Source organism: Bombyx mori, chromosome 23 (assembly GCF_030269925.1).
Source record: "Bombyx mori chromosome 23, ASM3026992v2".
Lineage (NCBI taxonomy): Eukaryota > Metazoa > Arthropoda > Insecta > Lepidoptera > Bombycidae > Bombyx > Bombyx mori.
Genome location: NC_085129.1, coordinates 11,396 through 23,224, shown reverse-complemented (window position 1 = coordinate 23,224; position 11,829 = coordinate 11,396).

Here is an 11,829-nt window from a genome sequence, read left to right as displayed (position 1 = left end):
CCATGTAAACGACGGGTCATGCTCACCATGGTCCTCGTTTATCTGTTTGGCCATGCTCCTTACTTTGCGATGGTATGAGTTCTCCCCTTCTTCGGTATCGTTTGGATAAAAGGTATTAGCCAGCAGTTGTGCCGATTCTTCCGGTTCTAGGCATTTCCCATCCTTGATCAATGGCATATCCTCCGGTTGTCTCGATGTTTTCCTAATGACCCTATATATTCCTTCCCATACTCCTTCTCTGTCCTGTTTATTGCAGAAGTTCTTCCAGCTTTCTACTTGTGCAGTTTTTACTTCATTCTCATATTTTTCCTTTGCTTCCAGATACTCTTTTATCACACTCTCCCTCCGGATTGGGGCTGCGCATCGGATTCTTCGTTTCTTCGTGATCACGTCCTTCTTCAATCTCCGGAGTTCATCGGACCACCATGGTAAGTTAACTTTTTCCTTTTTCTTCTTCATTGGTATTACTTTTTTACATGTATCGGTCATTGCTTTAGTATATGTCTCTATAAATTTTTCCAATTCATTTCTAGTTTTAATTTGTTGAACTTTATCTAATTGTATGTTGTAATCTTTTTTTGTTTCAGTCAACTTTTTGTGAAATTTTTCCCAGTCCGCTTTCTTCGTGTTGTATAATCTAGTCGTTCTCACTATCTCTTTCCCTCTTTGTCTTTGAAGTTTAATCTTCATTGTAATCACACCATGATCCGAGCTGATGAAGTCCTTCACTTCCCAGTCCTCAACAAGATCGTAAATATTCTCTGAGCAGAGAGTGATATCTACGAAGCTTTTATAAATCTTGCTTCCTCTGATTGTGTAGAAAGTCGGAGTATCCCCGATATTTAGGATTTGCATTCTCATTTCTTCTATAGCTCCTGACACAGATCTTCCTCTACTATCTTCCTTTAACCCTCCCCACCAGGTGCTTTTTGCATTTATATCTCCCCCCATAATTATTTTCTTTGTGCCCAATTCTGTTTTTATTTCTCTTAATTTTTCTAGGTAGGGGTCGATTGGTTGGTCAGGCTCGAAGTAGAATGCTACGACATACATTTCCCATGAAGCTATTTTGACTCTTACCATCGAGATGTTGTTTGTGGTAAAGTGTGGAATCATATTTACCTCGAGGTCTTTATTAAATACGGCTATTGCTGTTTTTACCGTTCCCTCGTCCGTCCCATTTCTTTGGTATATTTTTACGCCTCTGTAGTCCCTCATAAAGCTTCCTCCACCGACATAGGGTTCCTGGATCATAGCAATGTCAATTTTCTCCCTGTTCGCCTCAATCATTAATTCGTCAGTTGCTAGTTTTTTGCGCTGTAAGTTAATCTGGGCTATATTTATAGGGAGGTATTTTGTTGTCTGCTGTTCGTACCTGAGCGTGCCCTTAGCAATAGGCTATGGTCAAACGTGCCAGCTCATCCCGTTTTTGTCGGGTTGGGCAATCATAACTAAAGGCGTTATGGCAAACTTGGTCCAGTTTGTCTCCAGTACAATTTTTGCATGTGGGTGGTATATCTGCGAGCCAATCTGCACACTCGGTTCTCAGGTGGGGTCCTCCACAATGGCTACACAGGTCTGTGGGCTCTTTGCAGAAGCGTTTACTGTGACCATACCCCAGGCAGCGAGTACACTGCACAAGTGGAGATTGGTCTTCCGCCTTGACCCGCTGAAGATCAATATGCAGATATCCAACTTCCAAGACTTTACGCCAGATAGCGGGGGAGGTGCTGATCACGATGTGATTCGTGTGGGGATTCCTGGTTCTTCTTCTGTATTTAATTCCCAGCCTGTCCTCCTCGCTGTCCAGACCGCGAAAGACATCCCTGTTCTGGTTCCTCAAAGCCCTGAGAACATCTTCATCAGTATTGACCAGTAGGACGTTTTTGAGGATCAGGAGTGGGTCTTTATTTTTCACCTCCTCGACAACGAGGTCTATTCCCTCTTTTCCAAATCTATCTTTTATTTTGTTCCTTTCTTCTGTCGTTCTGAAGCCCATTATGATTTTCCTATCTTTCGCCTTCCTTACTCTTTCAACCTTAATCCAACCCTCCTTTGCGTCAACCGCCTTTCTAACTCTATCTAAAACCTCTTCTCCAGTTTCCGATTCATTTTTTGAGGTTACCACCAGTGAGTGTAACGTATTCCGTTTTGGTAGTGGCTTTTCGTTCAGAGTGGCGGTCGCGCTCGCATATGTTGCAGTACTTTTTAAGCTTTCTTGCTGTCTCTCCATCGCTAGTCTTAGCTCCTCCATTTTTTTGTTGCTTTCTAGCAACAATTTGCTGTGCTCCTCTATTTTGCTCAATAGCTTAGGATCCTCGCTGACTGTGAAGGTAGAGTCAGTGACTATAGGTACCGGCTCTAGCCCCACAGTTGCGTTAGTTCCGTCTTTAGGCTTTTTTGATTTTAGGGCTGCTTCAGCCTCCTTTACAAGCTGATACAACCGCTCCAGAACTTCGAAAACCACACTCTTTATTTCTGTTTTGGTATTGCGAGAGGCGTTAAGGTGTAGCTTGCCCTTGTGTAGGCAGGCTCTTGCCTCCGCAATACGGTCCGCGTTCTTTAATTTTTGTGGACTGTGGGTTCCGGTTGATGGTCCAAGTCCGGCTGCGGTTGAAGCGTCCCGCGATGGAGTTAGACGAGCTTTCGGGTTTGTAGCAGGGCCAGTCTGCTTCGTCATGCATGTCATTGATGGAGTAGGATCAGCGTTTGCCGCTTCCCACTCGCCTATACTGCGTCTAACATTGAGAGCCCCTTCATCCAAATTTGGGGACGAGTTGTCGCTTTTCGGTGGGGGAGTCCTGATTCCGAACATATTGAAGGTGTGCGTCCGTGTATACCGTGAGCAAAAGGTGCAAGTTTATTTTAGAAAAAGTTTGTAAAAGTTTTATTGTCAATAAAAGAGAATTATCTTCTAATGGTAGAAGTCTATCTGTAGAGTCTCAGACTCAGTCAATTAAATGTAAGTAATTGTATCTATTTCTATCTTAAACTAATCTTGGGGGTATGCGTCCGTATACACCGCAAGCAAAAAATATAGATTTATTCTAATAAAAGTTTGTGAAAATATATATTAAGTCAATAAAAAGAAAAGTATCCTCCAATGGTAGAAGTCTTCGTAGTCACAGACTCGGTCAATTAAATATAAGTAATCATAAGCTATTTCTATCTTAATCTAATCTTAAAAATCTATGCTTACTGCTATGCTCGTCTTAAAGGGGCGTGCAGCCCGCTCCGCCCGAGAAAAATAAAGGGGGGGTCTTGCCTGGAAGATCTTGAGTTAGCAGCAGTTGAAGTTCGGAATTTCAACTATTTATAACTTCGGATTGCGATGATATAAAATTTTTCTAACTGCACTATTATATTGTCCGTGGAGGCGCCCAGCTGGAGTTCAAACTTCAGCTCCCCGTAACGTCGGGATCCGACACCACAGAACCACGTGGTTTATGGTTTTTCCGTTTTCCCGGCTGATTTCCCGCCCGAAAGTTTTCCTACAGCCCTAGGGTGAAGGGGGCAGTTATCGTTCACACTTATCACTAGTTATAACTATAATTTTACACTTATCTACTTAGTATTTCACAATTTTGTCTTTATTTTTAGAGGTTATAAACACATATTATGCGATAACTTTTTTATTTGTGGTTTCTGGGTGATGCGGTTTTCACTATTGTATTTGACTCTTTAAGGCGCGTCTTTTGGTGTAGCGCACTCCTGCCTCACTGCCCCAGGACCGTGACCACGTGTTCGCGTGGGTTTATGAAAAACGCCATATCACTGGAAATGCTCCCCGGAAAAATCGGCGAGTGGTGTCGTTCTGTTGCCCGTGCGAGCGCCGACCTCGGCGCACCAAAAAACTCACAGGTCGTCGCTTGAAATCCAGAGAAAAATCCACATTTATGTCCCGAGCACGTGGTCGCAAATTGTTTTCCACCTTATCTCTTTCCACAGATTTGTACGGATGATGCTCTTTACACTTTCGCGTTTGCCTCGTCAGGGCGCGTCTTTTGATGTATGACACACCTGTCGGACTGCCCTATATCTGGGACCACGTGGCCACGTGGTTTCGCGAAAAAGTGTTTTATCTCCGGATGCTTTGACCGAAAAATTCCGAAAATGGGGTAGGAGGTGGGTGGCACCATGCGCTATAATACTACACTTTAAAAACTGCACCTTGTAGATCGATATCGAGCAGCGCACGCCGCTTTGTGTTCTGAGCACGTGGTTTTTCCAGTTTTTCCGAAATAACTCCTGAACCCGTTGTCTCCGGAGCACGCGGCTTTCACTGTCGAGTTCCTCGTGACTGTCCGCTTCTTTTGAGACCTCACTCACTGCAATCCGTGCACTTTAAACTATTTATCGGATTTTTTGAACGCGGAGCGACGTATTTTCGTGGCGCTCGGGCTCGCGGTTGCGCTGCGACTGGGTTAGGTTAGGTTAGGTTAGGTTAGGTTAGGTTAGGTTAGGTTTTTTTTTTTTTTTTTTTTTTTTTTTTTTTTTTTTTTTTTTTTTTTTTTTTTTTGCCTTTCCCCGATCGTGAGATCACCGGGTCTTTTTTAGTCTAAGTTACTCATTCATTCTAGTTCTCTCTTTTATGCTTCTCGCACTTTCATGCTTCATACTGTTTCTTTCTTGCATTCATCATCTGTCATACTTAGCCGGGTGGGACTCCCGCTACTTAACCTACTATTGTTTTTATTTTTCGGGGTAAATAACATTTTGCTCATTTATTCATAAATCAATTACAAAAATATTGTTTCAAACTTATGTCTATTTTGAAGCTTATACTATTTGGATCTTATCTTTATATAATTTTAGCAATTTCAATATTATTATCTTATTCCTATGGTTTACATTTTAGCTTCTTATGCTACTGCTTATTATATTACATGCTTATTCTACTTTTTCCTATGTTATTTGTTACATTTCTCTTCTAGTTCTATTCTAACAATACTTTTTAATTTTGTTTTTCAGGGAGCTGGACAGGAGAAGAGGAAGGTAAGTTTTAATTTATGTCAAGCCCATTTCCTTTGTTTTCTTATTTTTACTGCGTATATATATACTATTGATTTTGCTTAATATATTGTATGCTTATATCTAATATATCTTAATATTATTGTAAACATACTTTATTTTCTATTTATTTCTTTTTATTACTATTCCAATGATAGCTATGCAGTATTTCAAAAACTGATTTCTATTTGTATCTATTATTATTTCATGCAACGTGTCAAGTCCAATTTTCACGTCCAACTTTTGCTCGATGTCATGTCTAGCCTGTGCAAAGATGGGACATTCCACCAGCACATGAGGAACGGTTTCTTTCACTGCTGGGTCGCAAATGCATGACGGGCTCTCTTTACACTTAAATCGACATAAGTATTCCGAGAACCCGCCATGCCCCGTCATGATTTGTGTGAGTATGTTACTGGGCTGTATCTTTCTCACTATTCTGTACGCAACCAATGCATCTGGGAAAAACAATTTAGTGACGGATGCCGTCTCGCCAGTTGTATAGCGCCGGTTCCATTCCTCAAGCGTGGTCATTCGTAGGCTTCGCTTGACGAATGAGATCGGGCAGCGATCGTAGTCTGGTCTTTTCCTGGAGTTTTCAGCGGCTTCCTTTGCAAGTCCGTCGGCCCTCTCATTGCCCTTCAGCCCTGCGTGAGCTTTTATCCAATGAAAGGTGACAGCCTTGCCTTGGAGTAACGAGGCTTTAATGTTTTGTCTTGCTTCGACTGCCAGTGGATGGGGGCTATCATAATTTGCAACGGTTTGGAGGGCCGACATGGAATCGCTATAGACTCCAAAAGATTTGCTTCCACTCTTCCTGACTTCCGACGTCGCCACACACAGCGCCAGCAGCTCTGCCTGGTAGACTGTGCAGTAGTTTGATAGGGCAAGTTTGCGGGTCTTAGTCTCGGTGTCCCCTTTCCAAATCGACAGCGCGGCTCCTACTTTGCCTCCGATTTTGCTACCATCTGTAAAAATACACTCGTTGTAGTCGCTGTTACCGTCGACTTGTTCTTGGTCCTCCAAGCAGACTATTCGTAGATCCGCACGTTCCACGGGGTGTGGCATCTCTGCAAAAGGCGTCATTTGTTCTATCTCCGCGTCAGCCAGTCCCGGCAGCAGTTGTCCCTTCTTGGCTTCGTATAATGAGGCCGCCTCACGAACTCGGAGGTCTAGGGGGAGCATACCCGCCAGGATCAAAGCTGAATTGAGTGACACGGTGCGATACGCTTTGCACACCTTTTGTGCAATTCCCCTCTGCACAGCGGCTAGTTGTTTAATTACGCCCAATTTGGCGACTGCCGGCGCCCATACACTGGCTGCGTACAGGACTATGGGCTCTATGGTGGCAGTATATATTAATTTGATGACCTCGGGGTGTAGACCCCAACTCGCTTTGGCTGCTCTGGCTAGCTGTTTGTACACCTCAATCGCCCTTCTGCAAACATTCGAGACGTGTGCGTTAAACGTCAACTTGCTGTCGACGGTCACCCCTAGAATTTTAATGTCTTCTGACATGGGAATGACTGTCCCGCCCATGTTCAGCCGTGGGGTATCATATTTCAGTCTCCTTGTTAAGGTCATAGCTTTAGTTTTTTGTGGTGCGAACTTCAGTTTGTTACTGATACCCCATTTCTGAACATGTTCGAGAACCGCATTGGCCCGGTTTTCAATTTCTAACGCCGTGTCTCCGTCGAAAACAAGGACAACATCGTCTGCGAATGCCTGACAGTACACTCCTTGGGTGTCCAGACTTTTCAGGAGTGGGTCCAACAAGAGGTTCCACAGCACAGGGCCACCGATTGAGCCCTGCACACAGCCTTTGCTGGTATTCACGCTGTGCTCTTCCCCTGCGTATCTGACTCGGACTTTTCTATCCGTGAGATAGCTGTCCAGTACTTTCCGCAGGTTCAGTGGACAGTTTTCCTGGGCTAATCGGACTCTGATGGCAGGCCACCAGGCGCAATCAAAGGCTCCCTCTATATCTAATGACACCAACGTAACTATTTTCTTTTCCTTAAGATTGTTAGAAATATGTTGAATCATGGTATAGAGGGAGTCCTCGGTGCTCCTTTGTGGCATGAACCCGAACTGCCTTGTGCTTGTCCTTGGGATAAGATGGTATTTCACGCGTGACATCAGCATTTTTTCGTATATTTTGCCCAGTATTGAGAGCAAACCGATTGGTCTATACGACTTGTGGTTTGTGTATGAGTCTTTACCCGGCTTCCGCAACACCACCACGGTAGCTTCCTTCCAGGCCTTTGGGAAGTAGCTTTGTTCCAGACATTTGTTGAGGAGCGTGAGAAATACATGAGGGCTACTGTTTATGGCATGATGACATATATCCGCTGTAAAGCCATCTGCTCCGGGTGCTTTTTTGGGGTTGAAGGAGTTACTTGCCCATTTCAGTTCTGACATGGTGAATTGCGGTTCGAAAATATTATTATTTTGCTTGCCACAATTCACTTTTTCGGCTTCTTCCCTGATTTGGCGATGGTAGTCGTTATCGCCGTCGGTAGAATCCTTTGGATAGAATGTCTCCGACAACAATTTGACTGACTGCTTAGCATCTAGAATGTTCCCGTCTTTTTCCAGTGGCAAGTCTTCTTCCCGTTTAGTCACTCTTCCAATAACCCTATAGATTCCCTCCCACACTCCTTCCTTATCTTGTCTATGACAATAGTTCTTCCAACTTTCTATCTGGGCACTGGCTGCTTTTAACTCATATTCTTGTTTTAGTTTCAGGTACTCTTCGACGACCCGTGACCTTCGGATTGGCGCAGCGCATCGGATTCTGCGCTTTCTGGTGGCGACTTCACGTTTCATTGCGGCTAGCTCCTCAGACCACCACGGCAAGGTAAGTTTTTCTTGTGTTTTTTTCTTGGGTATGGTTTGGTTACATACTGTTTTAATTATGTTTGTGTATTTGTTTTCTGCTATTTCAATTTCTGCTATTGTATTTATTTGTTTTATATTTTCAATGGTCAATTGTTTTTCTTGTAACAACTGTCGCGTTTTCTCATGAAAATTTGACCAGTTGGCTTTCTTTGTGTTGTATATTCTTGTGGTTCTTTGTATTTTTATTCCTATTGCTCGTTTTGTATGAATATTAAATTGGATGGCGTTGTGGTCTGAGGTCGTCAGTCCTTCATCAACTCTCCAGTCGCTCACCAGATCCATCAAGTCTGTCGAGCAGGCTGTAACGTCGACATAACTTTTGTAGCGCTTTCCTCCCCTAATCGTGTCGAAGGTCGGAATTTCCCCTGTATTTAATATGTTCAGTTCCAGTTCCTCCAGTGTTCCCAACATACTTGTACCCCTGTTATCTATGCTAGGGCTTCCCCACCAGGTGCTCTTTGCGTTCGAGTCTCCTCCGTAGATTATTTTGCTTCTTCCTATTTTGTCTTTGATTTTCCCTAGATGTTCAAGATAGGGCTCTATGGGCTGGTCTGGCTCGAAATAAAAGGAGACTAGCGTGATGCTCCACGCGCTGGTGTTGATCCCCACCACGCAGATGTTGTTGGTGGTGAGTTTCGGGTACTGCACTACGTTGATGTTATGGTCAAATACAACTATCGCTGCTTTTACAGTCCCACCACTCACATCAGCGTTTTGGAACACACGGATTCCCCTTTGAGTTTTCATTTCTTTCGCCCCACCCACATATGGTTCCTGTAGGAGCGCCACGGCAATTTTGAGCCTTGCCGCCTCCACAAGGACCTCGTTTGTCGCTAGTTTATTTCTTTGGAGGTTTGCTTGTACTACCCGATAAGGGACTTGATCCTCCTGGCTGCCCTTAGCAATACGCTACAGTCGATCGGGCCAAGTCATCCCATCTTTTCCTCACCTGACAGTTCGAGTCAAAAGCGTTATGCTCTGCGTTATCTATATCTGCCTTTGTACAATTCCTACATTTGGGTGGTACCTTGGCCAACCAGTCAGAACATTCAGTTTTCAAATGCGGACCCCCGCAATGGCTACACAGGTCTACAGATTCGACGCAAAATCTTTTACTGTGTCCATAGCCTAGGCAGCGCGTGCATTGCACCAGAGGAGATTGGTCTTCTACTTTAATCCTTCGCAGATCTATGTGCACGCTTCCTTTTCCAGTTGCTCTTTGCCAGACGGTGGGCGAGACGCTGACCACCACGTGGTTTGTGTGTGGGTTTCTCGCTCTCCGTCTGTACCGGATCACCACTCTGTCCTCTCCCTCGCAGAGGTCGCGGAAAATATCTCGATTTTGGTTCCTCAGAGCTTTAAGGATGTCCTCATCCGAATGTATGGTGAGAACACTCCTAAGCATCATTAAGGGATCCCGGTTTTCCACTTCCTCGACGTGGAGCTGAGTCTCCGCCTTCTCCAACCTATTTTTTAATTTGTCCCTTTCCGCCTTGGTACCTAGGCCTATGATAACTTTTCTATCTTTTGCCTTCCTAACGTTTTTTACCTCTATCCATCCCTCTTTTGCATCTACTGCCTTTCTTACTCTGTCGAGCACCTTTTCCCCAGTCTCACATTCGTCCTTTGAGGTGATCACGACGGAGTGCAGCGTTTGCCTCATAACTTCAGGCTTCTCATTTGTAGCAGCCGGCTGCATCGCGACTACGCTGGCGTAGCTTGCTGCTGTCACTGTTGCTTTCTCCATTGCTTCCTTCAGGTCTCCCATCATTTTTTTACTCTCTTGCAAGAGCTTGGCGTGCTCCTCCATTTTGGCTACATAAGTATTCGCGTCCATTGGGCTTACCGTAAAGGTCCTATCAGTCGCTCTTTGCCCCACATCACCCGTCTTCTCTTCTTTCGATTTCCCTTTTTTCCGGTCCATTTCGGCATCCTTCACTAATTGGTAAAGTTTGTCAAGTGCCGCTGTAACCTCGATTTTTATTTCTCTTTTAATATTCCCGGAGTTGCTTAAGTGCAGCTTGGCCTTTAAAAGGCAGGCTTTTGCTTCCGCAGATCTGTCCTGGCATTGGCCTGGACTTGTTGTTTTGCTGGCTTGCGAAGTTGTTGGTTTGGCGGCTACGACAGTCTGCGCGGCTAACTTAGTGGATGATGGGATGGTTTTACCTTTGGAGGTTTCCCATTCATCTATTCTCACGCCTATGCTGCGTCTCTCGCCACCTTCTGGGGATTTAGGGTTTCGGGGTGATTTATCACTCGTCATCGCTTTCTGGACGGGGGATCGTATTCCGAACATGTTGTTGGAGGCGTTTCAGTATTTCTAGCGATTAAACTGTTGATACAACAACTGTCTAGTCGGATAGTGATTCAGCCCAGTTAGTTAGTATGATGCAATGTAATGTGTTATGCGAGTATATCGGGGAAAGTTGTCCTATGACTTAAATAAATGTATAGGTGTAAATGTGTAAAATGTATATATTGTAAAAATAATTGTAAATGTCTTACTTAGCTTAATAATAATTAAGTCGTCGCAACACACTTATTCCGCCCAAAAAAGGCTTGTTTATTTGCCCAATAGGGTCAGTCAAATATAAACCGTGCTGTCTGTACTACCCAGATAGATATGTCTTATTGAAATGTATATGTAACTTTCTATTTCTTTAAATATTTTATTTTACTTTACAGGAGCTGTACTCTGCATATAAAAGTTTATGTCTCTGTTTTTTGTTGCAGATTTCGTCAGACTACACGAGTACTGGACTCGTCGGATGTCGGTAAGAAATTATTTATTTATTTACTTGTATGTGTGTGTGTGTGTGTGTGTGTGCGCGTGTGTGTGTGTATGTGTGTGTGTGTGTGTGTGTGTATTATATATAATGATTTAATTTAAGTTATTCCGCTTTCGATATTGACCAACTAACTAAAATAAGCAGTCAAACTATTAAACAATTTTAAAACATAACAGACACAATTAAATTATTCGCAGTTCTGAATTATAATATGAAATATATAAAAATAAAATAGTGATACAAAATAAAAATTAGAGAAAAAAAAAAAAAAAAAACAAGACGAAACAAAACAATAACGTCAGCTCAGTTACACACTGTCCACAATTTCTAAGTAATACAGTGATGTATTTCACATTCACACTAAAACTAATATTATTATGCACTAAATATGTACATCTAAGTCAGTGACAGCAAGTAACCAAACCAAACATTCAATTTCGTTCTATTTCGTTCTATTCGCTATTCAATACGCTGGCTGTGTTATGTTCGATGTTATTTCACTTCAAATTTAATTGTTGTAAAACATAAAGAAACAAAAGACGGGACCAGATGGTGCGGCGCGTGACTCATCCGCTCACCTGCATGTAAACAACATCGATATCACGTCACCGCCGCGCTGTTCTATTGGTCGACAAGTTCGCTCGGTTTCTTACGGCTTAAGATAAATGTTTTATATTGTTCCGCTTTCGATGCGGGTCAAAAATACAAGTGATTCACGAATCAATCAAATTCATAACCTATTCTAAGACATACACAACACGCACAGCAGATGTATGTACAGTTCCAAATTTTTAAAGTTCCTACTTAATAATACAAACACAAATAAAATAAGCCAAAAATTAAAAAATTTAAAAAGTGGTCCGAAACTAGTCGAGTTTGGGTTCGTTTTGTAAGGGCTTCTCTCAGGGTCACGAATATTTATTTAACAATAAAAACCAACCGACATCCGATTTAATATTCTTAAAAGTAATAAATTTTTTCCTTAAAGTGATTATAAAAGTACAATTTCGGTCCAATAATTTCAAATAAGGCGTCAAAGTTATGCTAAATTTTTAACTCTACAATAATATTTAAATTAATATGTTCTAGATTTTTAATAGTTATTTTTTAAATGCAATTGAAAATTTTA